Source organism: Vidua chalybeata, chromosome 2 (assembly GCF_026979565.1).
Source record: "Vidua chalybeata isolate OUT-0048 chromosome 2, bVidCha1 merged haplotype, whole genome shotgun sequence".
Taxonomy (NCBI): domain Eukaryota; kingdom Metazoa; phylum Chordata; class Aves; order Passeriformes; family Viduidae; genus Vidua; species Vidua chalybeata.
Genome location: NC_071531.1, coordinates 44,065,805 through 44,082,963, shown reverse-complemented (window position 1 = coordinate 44,082,963; position 17,159 = coordinate 44,065,805).

The window sequence follows — 17,159 nt, the reverse complement described above, 5'->3', positions numbered from 1 at the left end:
TACATTATACACAATTCTAAGAACATATACATTTAACTTTGATGCTAAACATGTTAAAATATTAGGAAATGCTACAAACCCAGTAAGATGAATGACATGGATATGTCTTGGTTTCACAGATGACATTGGAATGTAGATCCTTTTCTAAAATCTGAGAGGAAATGCAAGACAGACACAAGTGACTATGAAGCAATCAGTGTTTGGCATATGCCAATTCTGAAAAGAGACCATAAAGAGCTCAGATTAGGCTCTAGGCCAAAATGTAGGATGTAATTAAAAAATAGAGAAATTATCTGGCCTTCTATCTGGTATGTGAAAATCTCTGATAGGGTCTATTAAAACAAAAGGATTTTTGAGAATACTTATTTATAATTAGATGGAGATTTTATTTCAGACAAGGTCCATTATGTTGCCTGAAGACAGCTGAATGCCTTCATATTTATTATACATGACCATATGAAATAAAATACATCCAGTAAAAAGAAGTACAGTGAGAGTGAAACTGCACGTAAAAAGTAATTAATTAATTCTAACCATGTTTTCAATGTATTTGTTTCACTTGCTTTGAATATTTTAACAAAGGAACTTCACTAGCAATGCAGAGCACAAAAATTGATTGAAAATGTTGATGCTGGGTAAATAAAGACTGATAGGAAGAGTTTGTAGAGCCACACACAAACCCAATGAATAGGATTTTGAGATCACAATACAGCTGTTGCCAGCTTGTTAGCTGAGTTGAAAAATGAAGGAACACAGTCTGCACTACCTAGTATATTTGGCAGATTGCAATTTTTAAATATAAATAAGTTGTTCAGAAGCAATTTCAGGCTACTCCATGAATTTGATCAGTTTCTGCAGATTAAAATGTCTATATGGTAAATTCTTTAACTTTTGTGAAAGACTTAATTAACAAAGTATTAGGAATTATTCTCCTGGTTCAGATTTCTGTGTCCTTTGACGTACTTTAATTAGGTCTGGTAAATATTGATGGTATTGATCAACTGCCTTTTGACCCTCTCTTGAATTCTTTGCATACTATAAATCACATTGAAAATTAAGAGGATATATGAGTGGTCATGGTGTGTCACATCTAGGAGACGTTTTAGTTTTTTACTGCATCATTTTATTGATTTATTTCAATTGGATCTATAAATCCTGTGGGTTATTTTCCTAAAATGGGAAAAAAAGAGGGGCAAAACCCCACCAGTTCTTGTCATAAATAAAAATTTGTTTTAGTCTTCATCTTGACAATTTCACTACAGGATGGACTATCCAAGAAGACAAATGGGGAAGTCTGGTGGTTTGACCTTGGCTTGATGCTAGGTTCCCGCCAAAGCTGTCCTATCACTTCTCTCCTGAGCTGTTCAGCTCTCTCCTGAGCTGGACAGGGATGAGAGAAGATACTGAAAATTTTGTGGGTCAAGACATGAACAGAGAAAGATCACTCATCAGTTACTGTAATGGGCAAAACAGATTCAGTTTGGGAAAATGAGTTTAATTTATTGCCAACAAAATCAGAGTAGGCTAATGAGAAGTACACCCAAAACTGTAAACACCTTCCTCCCTGTTCTTAGGCTTAATTTTATTACCAGTTGTCTATCTCTTCCCCCCAATGGCACAGGGGAAAAGGGAGTGGGAGCTGCAACCAATTCTTCACCTGTTGCTGAGCCTTCCTGCTGATCCTTCCTATATAGTTATATAACATAAACCAGCTATATCTTCTCATCAGAGTCCCACATGTCAATAAAATTAATGTGAATCATGCAAACTCCTAAGCACATAAGCCATTGCTTTTTCAGTGAGGTACAGAATACAAAATTATTGTTGGTATTAAGAAAAGATGCCTACATTGTCTTAATTTTTTTTTCGATTTGGATCTTACTCATGACCAATCATGGTCATACGTTTCATATAGAATAATTTTTCAAACATATTTTCCAAATAAGATAATAGTGAAGAAAAAAGATGCAATAATGTATAGCCTTGATCTTATGTGCTTTACATTTAAACTATTGAAATTAAATATAAATTGTTTTGAGGTACTGTATGCATCATTTTAATCTTATAATTCAGGAAAAAAAAGAAAAAAACACAACAGAAAGAAACAAATTCAGAGCAATTAGATATTACTGTGATGTTCCTGAGCTTAATTCAGGAAAAATTAAATTTCTTCAGAAAGCACAGATGGAGATAAGAATCACTGGTTAATACATACTTTGAAAATCTTTAATTTATGAAGAATGTAATAGACATTACTGTACACATACAATTTATAGTGGGTATACAGGTTAGATAGAGGTAGGTATAGAGGTTAAAACACAGCTTTCAGTGGCTTAAAAACAGTCTCACATCTGTGAGATTTCAATTTATTAGGGTATACTTTAATCTACAAGAAGCACTGGTGATGTTGGATCAAAATTTCAGAACTCTATCACTATGAAATCAGGATGGATGGTTGCCAAATAACATCAAACATATGTACTGGAGTAGTTGGCACTGATTTTTTTGTGAAATAAATAATTACCTAAAGTACAGAATCATAAAGGAATTTCCCAATTATTCTTTAACTAATCTAGAAAATATATAATCATTTTAAAATTATATTTTCCCTCAGGCTCAACCTACATTTAATTCTTAATTAAAACTTCTGTTTACCAAGCAGCACTGTTGACACAGTAGGATTAGGAAAAAAAAAGTCTATTTCCAATAGTGTATTTTAAAGACCTTTATGTACAAACTGAATAATGTTAGCAGATTTTTTTCATAGACTGCAGTGATTTATTTTTCATATGGGTATACATATTTGTTTAAATTGTTTTTCGTACATGGTAAAAAAGATTCTTTGAACATTCAGGTTGAAATCAGACTAGTTAACATTTTGTCTTGGCCCTGTAAAAGCCACAGAGTTCTGGTCACTTCATAAAATGTTATTCATGCAGTTTCCCTGTGGGTTAAATGAAAGACTAAAGAAGCATGTCCAAAGACAAGAATCTGAAACTCTCTTGTCCTAATATAGCACTAAACTACAGATAAATCTGACTTGCTTTTTCTCAGCTAAACCAATTCCTAGCTAAAAAGTTGTTCAGCTTGATGGCTAGGGAAAGGAAATCATTCCATCCTGGTTTCAGCCTTTATCAGCTGTATCTCTTGCAATGGCACAATCCAATGTATAAGGCAGCAGACTCCATCAAAAAAGGTCTCAGATGCAGGGCTTGAAAGGATCACTGTAGCTAGTTGGTGATAATACAGAAGGGTATAATGGTGACTGCCAGTGTTTGCCATGGCAACAAAGAAGGACCGTTATCTTACTTAGCAAGAATATTGTTTTCTATGATCCTGACATTTTTGCAGTTTGCCATGAATCAGGAATTTTGATTCTACAGATATACAAGATCAATTAGAACTCTAAAATATTTACAATTCTGTTTCAGGTATTTGATTTTATTCTCAGAATTTTCTTTATTTACAGCAGCAATCTTTTTAATAGTATTCTCGTGTTCTTAAATGTTTTATTTTATTCTTTAAAAAAAGGTTGTATGAAAACGTCATCATTGTCTCGTGATGTTTAGAAAAACACAAATTTATTGATTTCTTCTTATATATTACATAAAATATCACAAAATATCACAAAAATTATTTTATTCACGGAGATGTTTACTTTTAGATCATGATTGCTGTATCAACTTTGCTGTTTTGTTTGCCTTGGTTTGGTGTCAGGGCTTTTTTCTTTACTTCTTCATTTGTTCTCTAAAACCAGCTGGACTTCACCTAGGCTACATTTTACATGTTGGTGCCCACAGTTGTTGTTCTTCTTACTATTATCATCATTATTTAAAATGAATTACATTGTTAACTACTTTATTCTCCAAAACATCAACAGTGAAGGAACATTGCTCACACTCTGCACTTCAAGATCTGTCCCTACTGCCAAATACCAACAAAAAATAGTCCATGTTACATTAACTATCATTTTAACCCTTCCAGTTCTCGCCCAGTCGCACTGTGGTGCAGTGGGTAAGCAGCATTAGCTGTCTATTGGTGTTAACTCACTACAGCTTTCCAGTGCTTAAGATCTTTTGGCAACTGCCTCTACAGATTTTCTTGTGTCTATAAAGATTTGACCTCAGATAATTCATGTACTTTTAATGGAATAACTGTATGGTTTAGCTAATTTTTTTGATGACCTATTTGATTATGAACACAGCAATTTTTTTTCAAAGTACTTCTGCTATTATAACTTATGCCAATTCTCTGATTGAAATTATATATGATTACAAATGAGAGCAAATATTCCTACAGTACTTTACATACAGATATGCCTTTTTAAAACTGTCAGGGTTTTGCTTGTATTTTATTTAAATAGTCCTTCAAATGGGAAAAGCTTCAGTATTGGCACTAGTATGAATTCCATTCAGTAGATGTTAAAAATGCTAAATTTATTGTAGGATGTTCCTTACTAACTTAAGGATAATAAAAGTGCTGCCAAGACACCAAATGTTGAAGAAGGTAGATCAGAATGATATTATATAAGGATTTCAGAATTAAAAGAAAGAACAGCCTACATATTTTACAGTGTTCCTGAAATAAACAAACCATGCAATATCGTGTCAAGATAAGACACACCAAGGCAAATAACATTGGCAAAGCATACACAACACATTCTATATATACATGTTAAAATAAATCTCAGGACACGCTTTAAATATAAGGCCAAATGCTGGTAAATATAGTAGGGATTTTACCTTCCTACATGAAAAACTTTCAAAGCAATAGAACCAAGTAAAGAACTATTACGGCTGAAGAATGGAATAATAACTGTTCAGTGTTTGAATTTTACTATTTAATTATTTATAAAATAGTTACTAATAATTCATATTATTTTTTTTTTACAAATTGGTAACTATACTGTTAATTTATATTGTCTTAGTCCAAGTAGGTTACTCATTATAGTGGTTCATTTTAGAGCCTGTAACTCCTGAAAGAATGGGATTCCATCATTAAGATGGGGATCATGTTTTTTTCTCTCTCACAAATCAAGCTAATTTTATAAGTCAGTAGGCCAAAAGACGTAATTTTGTTCTTTTTCAAGTATTAGTCACTTGAAAATAAAGTATTGCAGAAAACTAGGGGCATAAAAACTTTGGATTTTTCTTCTTTTAAAGAACAAAATTAAGTATTAAACTAGCATCTCTTAGATAGATATTATGTAATATTGTCAGATATTATCAGATCTGACAGATACCCTTTATAAAAGAATAAACACATATAGTAGTTAAATAAAGAGTAGAATCCAAAATATAAGCAATTTTCTCAAGGTTTTCTTGTTCATAAGCAAAGGAAAACATTTACTTACATTGTTACAACATAGAAAAAAAATTTATATAGTAAAAAAAGAAGAAATAGCACTTGCAAATTTTACCCCTTTTTTCAGAGCTCACTGAAGAACAGAAAATGTGAAATAGCTTGATATGGCCCTTTAAATGTATTTTATAAGAAGTGAAAATATGTGGCTAAAGCATGATGTACTAAATCTATTGTCAACAAGAAGACAAAGAGACTGAAAGAGAAGGCTCAATACCACTGCTACAACATGGAGAATTCAAAGAACCTGGAGGGTGTTACAATGCAGCAGTGTCCTTGACCACAAACCTGACATTTTTCAGAAAAATAAATAGACAAGAAAATGGGGACTTTATTCTTTGGATAAGAATCATCTCAGCGAAATTTATGTGTCTTCAGTATATATCTTGGCTTTGTGATATGGTCCACCTTGGTTACATTTCTTGTTAATACAAAGAGGAATGTTTTCTCTTCATTGGAAAATAGGGTGTTAGCACCTTATCTAATGTATTTTAGGATAAAGTGAACGACATTTAAGAACTGTCTGTTCTTCTCTATCACCAGTAAGTGAATTCACACAATTGGAGATTGGAGAATCGGAGAATTATTGCAGGAACTTCATGAGACAGGAAAAGCAATTTTCTGTTGTCTAAACAAACCCTAAAACAAATGACATTTTTGTCACAGTGCAGAAAGAGGAGTGCTGGAAATAAAAGCCTCTTTCATTTGACTTAGTTACAGTTCTGGTACAGGTATTCCCAGAGAAGGTAGAACTGGGTCTTACAGAAGTGGTGCATTACAGGCTAAGAAATGTATTTGTCTCATAGCCCCTCTGCATACTGTACTTAGAATACATTATGCGTTGTATGAGGTTTGTATGGCAAAGTTTTGAGAATAAGGGGTTAAGATGCCAGAAGCTTACCCCAAGTCAGATAAAGCCAGTGCCAGCCAGCTCCAAGATGGACTTGTTGCTGTCCAAAGCCAAGCCAGTGAGCAACGATGGTAACACCTCTGTGATAACATGGTTATGAAGGGAAAAATATACCTGCTGTGCAACAGAAGCTAGAGAGAGGAGTGAGAATATATGAGACAAGCAACTCTGCAGACACCTAACTCGGCAAAGATGGAGGTGGGGGAGGTGGTGGACCAGGGATTTCCTAGCAGCCTCTGGTGAAGACTGTTAAAGCACTGGTCCCTCTGTAGCCCATGGAGTTCCCATGGAACCTGCAGTCTCTGAAAGACCCCATGCTGAAGCAGGTGGATGCCTGAAGGAGGCTGTGATCCTATGGGAAGCCCATAGAGGACCAGGCTCCTGGTGACCCTGTGGGGAACCCATGCTGGAGCAGTCTGGTCCTGAAGAACTGCACCTTTTGGAAAGGAGCCATGCTGGAGTCATCCCTGAAGAGCTGTAGCTTCAGGGGAAGGATATGTGTTGGAGACATTTGTGAAGAACTGTCTCCTGTGAGTGGGACTGCACAATGAAGCAGGAGAAGACATTGAGGAGGAAGGAGCAGCAGAGATAACACAGGATGAATCAACTGTTCCCCATCCCCCTAAGCTGCAGCTGGAGAGGAGGTAGAGAATTTAAAAGTGAAGTTGAACCCAATAAGAAGGGGAAGGTGGAGGGAACATATTTTAAAGTTTGTTTTTCTTTCTCATTACCCTATTCTGATTTAATTGGTAGACAATTAGATTAATTTTCCCTAAGCAAGTCTCTTTTGCCCATATTGGTAGTGATGAGAGAAGTCTCCCTGTCTCTTACTCGACCCATGAGCCTTTTGTTATATTTTTCTTCCCCTGTCCTGATGAGGATGAGGATTGATAGAGCAGTTCTGGTTTGCACCTGGTATGCAAATTCAGCCAAATTCAGCCCACCCTACCTATATAAAATTCTCAATTATTCAAAACTAGTACAAGCTGATTTTCAAAGGAACTCAAAAGATATTTCTTATCAATGACTCCAGGCTAATTGAAAGTCAACAGAAATTCCTTCATAGATATAAATAAACTCTCAGTTACTCTCTTGATAATTGTGTCAAGAGCAACATTTACAAAAATACTGATAAGATCTGATAGTTAGAAGCTGGCCCTATTTTGAGTGGTGAGTTGAAAGAAATAACCTCCAAAGGTCTCTTTTAACTTAACCTATGTTATGAGTCTATGTTTCTATGATTTGAACATCATCACTAACTCAATCAAGTCTTTCCAAATGCCGTATGAAAACTCTGATAAAATATTTCTGAAAAGTACTTTCATTAAATAAACCCCTAACCCCTAAAATCAGCCTAAATTTCACAATGGAAAAACACCATTTATTCATTTTAGTTTTTAGTCACATCCTAACAGATGACCTGAAAATTATATCAGTAGGAAGACAAGTAAATGTCCTCATAAATGCTTTTCAGGATCATAACCAACAAGCTTATAAAAATTAATAAATAGCATATTTAATTAAAGAGTATCCTTGTATTGTTACAAAAGAAAAGGTGTAAATCAGTCCTAATATTTATCTTCAGAAAGAGAAAAGGGGTATAAAAGTGGCTTTGTGACTGGTTAAACAAAAAAGATTAGTCAAAATAACACACAATATTATATGCAGCCCTGAGAAGACAAGAGTCAATACATAAAGACACTCAAACACTAGGTGAGTAAAAATGTTCGTAATTTTATATTATTTTTACTCTCTCAAATTTTTTTAAATAGCATTTGGTGGAACAACCTCCTACTGACATAAAAAATTGAAGACATAATATATGTATATTAACTATATCCAGTGGAGATTATCAGGTATTTTACATTTAAAAACAATTTATAATCTCTTGTTTGGCTGTTTTCCAGAGTTCCCAGGTTTTGCTCTGATACAGATTTGTAACAGAATTATAGATGCATACCATAGGCACAGGTATGTTGCCCAGAGAGGTTGTGGAGTCTCCACTCTTGGACATATTCAAAAGCCATCTGAACATGTTCTTGCGCTATCTATTCTAGGTAGCTCTGCGTGAGTAGAGGAGGTGGACAAGATGACCTCTTGAGGCTCCTGCCAACCCCAGGATGCAACAATTTTGTGATATATTGGTACTCAAATGTGTGTGATTATATATAGATATTAATATATTCATACATATTTGTTTATCTTTTTAGGGACATACTTGCTAAAACATACTGTATAAATTACTGGAAGTTGCCATCTTCCAGTTTCAAAGGAATATATTGAAATAAAGACAAACAAAACTTTCGGAGTATATGTTTTGGTTAATATTTTCTAATTTCAGTCCCTGATTATGATTCTCTGAATGCATTTATTATGTCTGCACTTTGGTAAATCTTATGCAAATTTTGGTGAAACTTTTTATGACTCCCTCCTTTCAAAAGAAGATAATTTAAAACTTTTTTTTTGTAACTGATTTTGAACAATGTAGCTGATTTTTACTCTTTCCCTGGCATTTTATTTTCTTAAAAGCATTTACAACCTAAACATCCAAACTGCTTTCCCACAATTAGTTCAGTGGAATTGTGAGTAAGGAAATGAATAATTGTCATACAGTATCAACCCAGGATAGTACACCTAGTCTAGTGTCATGTCCTTGACAGTAGATACAATCAGCTCTTTTATAGCAATAGTTCAAAAAGTTAAACTTTGATGTTAAAAAAAATTGATATATTGTAATGAGTCTGGCTGGGATGGAGTTAATCTTTTCCACAGCAGCCCACATGTTGCCATTTCAGACTAGTGAACTAAACGATGTTGAGAGCACACTTGTGTTTTAACTGCTGAACAGTGCCTGAACAGCACTAAGATCTTTGTTTCTTACTCTGTATCCCTGCAGGCAACACAGCCATGAAGTTTATGCAAATGGCTGAAAGGGATACTCAATACCACATAACACCATGCTAGGCAATAAAAAGTAGAAAGGAGGAAAGGTCTAAAGCAGGGATAGTTTCTCGAAGGCAGGCATTGCGTTGGAAATCGGCTAGAAATCAGAGTGGTAGGAGGAGGTGGTGATTAATTGCCTCTGCGTTAATTGTTTTGCTTTGTTTTGTTTCTCTTGCCTTATTAAATTGTTTTTGTTCTGGCCGATGGGTTTTTGTCACTTTTTGTCCTTCTAACTGTCTCCCTCATCCCACTTATCATATCCATTCTAAAAGTCTTAGTTGTTTTAACAGTTCAACTCCAAATTTTTGCTTTATGCATATAAAATTTAACTCTTGAAACCTGATAAAAATATTGTTCAAGAACTAAAAAATTATAACAAGTTCCCTACACTAATCAGATAATAAAAAATGTTTTCACCACCAAGTTTTCTGCTACTAACCATAACTGAGTGACAGTTTATTATTGTGAGTACAGAGTAACAGAGTACAAGGGTGAGTTTCACAAAGAAACAGCAATAACATATACAGATTTATGTTTTTTTCCTGAGCATTTCACTTTTATTGCATAAACAGTGGCCAAAGTAAAATACAGAATCAAAATAAAAATATCTGCTCTTTCATAACCCCCGTGGAAGCCAAGTCTTTTGATAACTTCCATGTCCTGAGATGATGAAAGGTGACTTCATTTGAGTATTTTCTATCCAAAATGGGCATGTCAAATTTCATGAGATAAAGAGCTCCCAATGGCTTAGGAAGTGAATGCCTCAAGGCTGCTTAGAAACCTGTGGCAACATGACAGCAATAAAATAATAATGTGCTATTTAGTTTAAAGATGGTCTTGGGCTCCACAGGGTAAAGCTACGAATACATTTGTCAATAGATTTTCTCTCCATCTTTCAGCGATGTGAAGAAAATATACTTACTAAGCTATCTTTTGAAATAAAATTTTTAAAAATATTTTTTGATTCTCTATGGATAGTTATTTTCACAGCCTTTTTTAATGGTGTTTTTTTGAATATTTCTTTAAACATCATGGACAATGTTTCACCTGTTTATATATATATATATATATATATATATATATATATGTTACAATGCTTAGGGAGATTTTATAATGGCAAATAATTAGCAATTTGGATCTGGCTTCAAAAATGTTGAAGAGGAAAAACCACAGTAAAAGTATAAAACTAACTAAACCACCAAACCTATTTTATAAATGAATAAGTAATGTCAACACAGAGGGAAAGTAATTTTCACTGAGTGGCATCCTGATGCATAGTTAAATACAGCAAGGCAGCACTACTCAAAATATGGCAACATATTCAAATCCAAAAGGTACTCTTCATGAAGAAATCTTGTGCATCAGATTTACAGAGACATCTGAAATCACTGACCTGTGGCATCTGCTTATTACCTCAGAATAAAAAGGATCTCAAAAAAAATGTTTCTTTAAGATCAAAATTACTGACAGCATGCATTTACAGGTAATTTCATTCTCCACAAATATAGTTGTTTTTTCTTTTCTTATTTCTTTTCTGGAAATTAAAACAGAAATTCAGGAAATTTCAAAGATAAAATCCATGTATTCAGAGAAACTAGATATATAGAAATGCTCCCACTGAACAACAGTCAGTTTCTGTACCGCACACAAGACAGCAGCTTGACAGACTGATACATGCAGCCCTGATTGCAGAGAGATTTTCACTGCAGCTCCTCAGGAGTCTTTTACATTTCTACACTACATGGTCAGCCTCAATAAAGTAATAAAGTTGGAAGTGATACAGAACACCCAAGTGAGGTGGATCAGGGTCAGGAATGACATAAAAAAGAGAAGTCATGATTCTTAAATGTCATCCCCCCCTTTTACTCCCCTTCTTTTTTTTAACAGTGATTCCCTGGATGAATTGGCAAACGCTTTCAGCCATTTCCAAGTAACACAAAGTAAAAAAAAAAAAAAAAAAAAAAGATCTCGGGCAAGGTTCCTTGCCTAGTTTTGTAAGCCCCCTCTGCATTGACATCTAAAATTTTCAGATATGAAAATTTGAAATTATATTGAAATTTGATATGAAATGAAAGCTTGAGAACAATGACATTTAGTCATAAGGGAAAATAAAATAATGAAAAAAAACTTAGCAAAAATAGAATGTTGAAGCTGCTTTAGATGCCGTAAACTCTATCCTGATTTTAATTCTTGACCCATGTCAAATCTATGATTGAATCTCTGGCTTCATTGTGGGTTTTTTCCTCTGTGTTTTCATATTTAAAATATTCTTTAAGATGACATTCTGTTTTATAATTTGAAAAAATGTTAGTGTTTACCCTATATTGTTTTATCTTATTCTAATGTGTACTATGTACTTCATGGAAGAAATAAGAATGTATGGTTTCTGTTCACAATTGCTTTTCATTTCCTTGCTATAATTATGCAAACTTTTTAAGGAGGCAAAAAGAGAAGGGGATTAGAAAAAGATTTCAGAAAATATTGTATGACTCAAACACTTTGTTTCTGGCTATTGCATTTCTGAGAAATGCACTTGCACTTTATACTGCATTATATTACAATATGTTTGTTTCTCTGAATATTCAATATGAACTGAAAATGAAGAACACTTAAGGGTATTTGCAGGAGAAATGGAGCTGTAGATACCATCTTTACAGAAGTAAAAAGTGGAGGATATACTTCTGACTGTAGCAAAATTGGGAGGATATATTCCCATGACTCCTATTTAGTTTAAATATTGCTGCTGCTTCTTCATAAAGGCTACAAATACAATTGTACATGTTTCAGAAAGACAAAAATACAGATTTTAATGCTTTCTGTTCTTTCTGGAAGCTTGAAAATCTAAAGCCCTAGAGAGAATAAGCACATAATTTCACAAGTTCGTGTTTTATAATTTCCTAACTTTAGAAAAATAACTCAGTAAGTTGTGGAATACAAAACAATAAAAGCAAAAAAAACCCCACTGAAATGGAATATGCAGGCATAGGGCACTGACAATTTCGCTGATAAAGCTTCAGAAATCCCAGTACTAGTGAAAGACTGGTTGCCACAGAAGTTGTCAGTATTCTGGTGGAAAAACTGCAGCTGTACTTTGAGTCCCACAGACAGCTAACTTCTGACAGCTGTGAATGGTTTTTTTGTAAATGTAGACTTCTCTCTGTGATTCAAAGCTGAGCTTCTGGAAAAGCTCCAAAAACAGCCACTCTTGTGTGGGTGAAAAATGCTCCAATTGCATGCTAGGAGACAGCATGGCAGATTAGACACATCTAAACGTGTGTACAATCTGTGATGCTCTATTTTTTTTCCCTATATCAGGATTGCAAGTTGTCCGTTTTGCACTTCCTCTATTCTTAAATCTAGGGAACATCAGTAGGCAAAAGGAGTGCCATAGAAATGCAGGGTCAAAACACGTGACAACAGACTGCTATTGAGTTAATGCAAACGGTAACCTAGGTTTCAAGGACTCAAGCGCTCCATCAGGAAAATACCTTGAAATGTTGAAAGATGGTAGAAACAAAAATTATTTTTTTTACAGCATGATCAATACAGATGAAACAGGATTTGTTTCAACAGAATCTTTTCAATCAGTGTTAACTCAATTTCCATTAAAATTTGTGAGATTTCAACAGTATTCTTGATAAGATAGCCTTTTAGTTTAGGAAGCTTATTGATCACATTCTTGATTTATTTTTTTCCTACTATGGGAGTGACACACTTCAAATGTGTGCAAAAATCTCATCTACAAGAGCATGTTCTTCTTTACTGTTCTGGAGTCAAATTAGTAATGGGGAGTGTAGAGAAATTATCTTTATATTCACATACCCTGCTTATAGGCAAAGAGCAAATGCAGCCACTGTGTGTTGACAACTGTATGATCATTTTTCCTCTCCACTTGTGCAGCATCTTAAAGAAGGCAGATGAATGAGGAATGATGCATTAGTACTGGGCAGTAGGGCAGACACTTGACCCACCCCCAAAAGTTATACTTGTAGGTATAGTCTAAGAGAGACATACATAGGATATATATATTTATATGCTCTCCTATACATACAAATGCACGCATATAAATATATCCATGTAAAAGAGTTACATCTCTAGGACTTTCCTTTGCACTCTGCTACCTGCAGAGGCACCCTCTTGATGTTTATCTTGAACTGATGCTGCAAGCATCTTCTTCTCTTATCACAAGGCTATCCATTTTCTGAGGAGAAGAACCTTATTCAAGGGTCAGGCTGACCCCAAAAATCTTTGAGAGGGGCAAATATAATACTGCCTTTGAAATATGATGTGACCATAGGCTATATAAAGCAAAGGCAAGTGTGTGTATTTGCCTTTGTATTGGTACTACTTCATATCTGCAACACAGACAAAAATGAAATATAATAGAATGGTATACCCAAGAAAAAAATGCATTTAAAAATGAAAATTGTCCTTTTTTAGTAAAATTTATTAAGGCAATGTAATTTTTTAGTATTTTTCACTATGCAGTACGTATTTTAGAATGTATTCAGATTTTTTTTTCAGTACATATTTACTGGGTGATTTTAAAAATCTAAATTATCCTCATCACAAAGTTAATTCCAGAGAAGTAACAAATTCCATGCTTTGAAACAGAATCTTAAAGTCTTATTCAGTTAAAAGTTTTGGCAATTATAATCTGGTGCATTTACAAATCCTGACATTTTTATGGTGAGTAGCTTGCATAACAAGTGATCAGCTGGAAATATATAATGCCACACAGTAGAATACATCTGGTCTCCAAGTTCATCTCACATTAATCTTCAGAGTCTCTGGAACTGGTCCTATTTACATGAGAATATTCAAGAGTCTGATAATTATGATCGCTTATTCTCAACTGGAAATGTATGATAGGCATGTGGAGTGGAAGGAAAGGAAATAGTATCTGCACTCTCTATTCTGGTAGAACCAAAGAGGATTTTCCTCTTGATTGCAAAACTGTCTTTTCAAGACCTTTGCAAACTCTGTGTTCTTTAAAAATGTATTTTTAACCTGAAGATATAACTGCAAGCATTTATCTTCAGTTATTGGGTAATTTCACATCTTTGGTAAAAAGGTCACCAAAGGAAACTATAACCTTGTTGATCAGTGTTGTCAGTCTGAAGGATCTGTCCAACATTCGTAACACGATGCCAAGCTTCACACCTGCATACAGCTCTTTTTATATTGGTAATTTATATCACTTCAAAAGTAGCCCTGCTCTTGTTTAGAGTTTGAAAAGATCATATGGAACTACTTATAACCAAATTGAATGCTGCAAACACTCAGAGTAAAAAGGCTTTACTGGAATGGAATTTTGGGTTAAGGCTGCTTGGATTATTTGAAAGATTGTTAACTGACTACTATAAATGGAAAAAAAAACAAACAAAAGAGAGGAAAACTATTAAATGTTCAGATCAATAATTGGCTTTATAGAATATAAAAGTCTAGGCTGCTACACACAGTGCTTTCCCTGAGTAAGAAGTGTTATTTTGAAACCTGTCAATTTGAAGGAACAATTAAAGTCATGTTATCAAGTTCCTAGGTCATAATTTCTTATCACTGAATTTCTGCATGAAAGGAGTAGTCTCACTACATTTTACAACAAACTAGAATGATGTGAGTGGTTTACCCTTCCTAGAATATTCCTTGAATAAGATATATGTGGCAGAGAAGCCAAATACTCTCTTTTTAATGACCTGTAAACCCAGTAATTTAGTATCAAATTACAGAGGAACTCAGAAGCATAGAGTTGGAGAAAAACAAAAATAAAAAAAAAAAAAAAATTAAAAAAAAAAAAAAAAAAGATAAAACCCAAGATATTAACTTAAGCATAGAAAATATGTTTTATTTAATAAAATAAATATATGATTTATGACAGAATCAAGTCTTATTAGATGTTTTATGAAGAAAACAGAATAATGCCACAATCTACAGATGAGCAACAACAGAATAACAAGAAGAAACAAAGTAAAATTCCTGTCAGCAGTTTTCAGAATATTGTAAGTATCAAAAAAAAAAAAAAAAAAAAAAAAAAGCAAAAAAAAAGCAAAAAAAAAAGCTACAATGCTCCAGGCCAAAGTCCCTTGAGATTAATTTAAAACATTTGGACTGAATATGCTTTGGGCCATTATTATAGTCAGTGACTTTTTATATCAGTTTTTTTAATCACTTTTCAATAATCAGTTTTATAACTGATAAAAGCATAGGGCTAACCTTATATTAGGTGTTTCCACCCTCCTCAGGATTATTGAAAGTGCCATTATCTGGTTAAGATGTAAAGGGATGAGAACAGGACAAGTTAGGTGTAATGAGTCATAATGTTAAGGCTGTCAAGAGGAGATATTCCTCACTTTCTGACTTGGTCTAAGCATCATAATGTCTTTCTGGTCCAACTTTCTGGTTGGACCGTATATGTTGAAGGACATGACAAGAAAAGACCTCTTACAAGATCTCTCTGTGGTATATATTAGGCTGTAGATAATACATGAACGTATGGCACGTCACTCATGCTAAAGAGTTAAATATTTGACATGAGACAGTTTCTCATTCTCCATTCTCCAAAAAGAAATTGACTGCAGAAAAGTTAATAGGTCAAAAACAGCACTGGGAAAAATCTCAGCAGAACAATGAAGAGATTGGAAGTCAAGAGCTGCTTTTAAGACATACAACTTCTCAGCAACAAAATCTGAATTTCTCACATGCATTGTACTTCCTTTGGGAGACGTGAAGGAGAAATGTAAGGCTAATTTACTCTTAAACAGGCTTGTTCTGAATTATAATATATCATGGAATATATTTATATGGGTTAAGAAAAGAAATTTCTTTTAGCAGATTGAGTCAGTCAAACACAATTTTTGTATGTGTCAGAATCTTTTGTCCCTCAGAGCTGTTAATTCATCTGGTTTATGATTAAAGACTTCTCACAGACACAATCTCAAACTCAATTTTTTTATTACTAACCTTTAGAGAATATAACATAATAGTGCAGGACTTTCATGTAAGCTGCGTCTTTTAATTTCCAAAACTGAGGCTAGCAGCATGGATGCTTACTCATTTTTAGTGAGTTCTGGCATAGCCAAAAATAGATTCCTGAACCTGACTCTCTCCCATCTAGCTTTCAGCCCCTAAATGAGCCTGTACATTATTTTAGGGACTTACTTTCCCTGAGGGATAAAGGGAAGTAGTCAACTGAAAGAAATAGCTTTCTTGAGAGGATGATTCAGATCTTAAGGAGGTTTTTAACACCTGTTTACCATTAAGCACAGGGACAGCCTAGAGCAGAAAAGCCTCCTTTAAATTATTCTCCAGTACCTATTTGCTGTACTTGAATTTTTCCAGTAGGAACAGCTCATCTCCCAAAGGAACAGTTTCTGGCCTCTTCAGGATAAGCTGTCACAGAAGGCTTTTCTGAGTGGAATTGTCTTCATTTATGTTCCCAGATATCTGAAGTCCACTTCAGCCCCCTTTAAGCATGCAAGTCCCTGAATTTATCCACAAATTTATCTCAGGATATTATTTAATATATGAGTTCACTAAAGCTCTAATTTCTGAATCTCTTCTAATCAACTTCTACTGGAAGGTATGTAAAAAAAGAGGGAATAAATGACAATGACAACAATAAACACCTGGTGATGCATTTTCTTAGGTGCTAATTTATTTAACGCACATGTTGGATCTTTAAACGAACTCTTTAAAGCTTTGGCAATCTGTAAACTAGCAGCTTTAATTAACAGTTTCATTCATGAAAAGAATTGATAGAATCCTATCCTTAGTGGAAGAGTATTCAAGGCAAGTATTCAAGGCAATAAATAAGTTTTTCAGGTGTGCAAAGGATGAAGAAAAATTGTATGGCATTATCAGAGCTATTTCTTATATAGGATAATATATACGGGTGTATTTCTGGCATGCAAATCTTATTCCTATTTGCAAAAAAGAAAAATAAAAT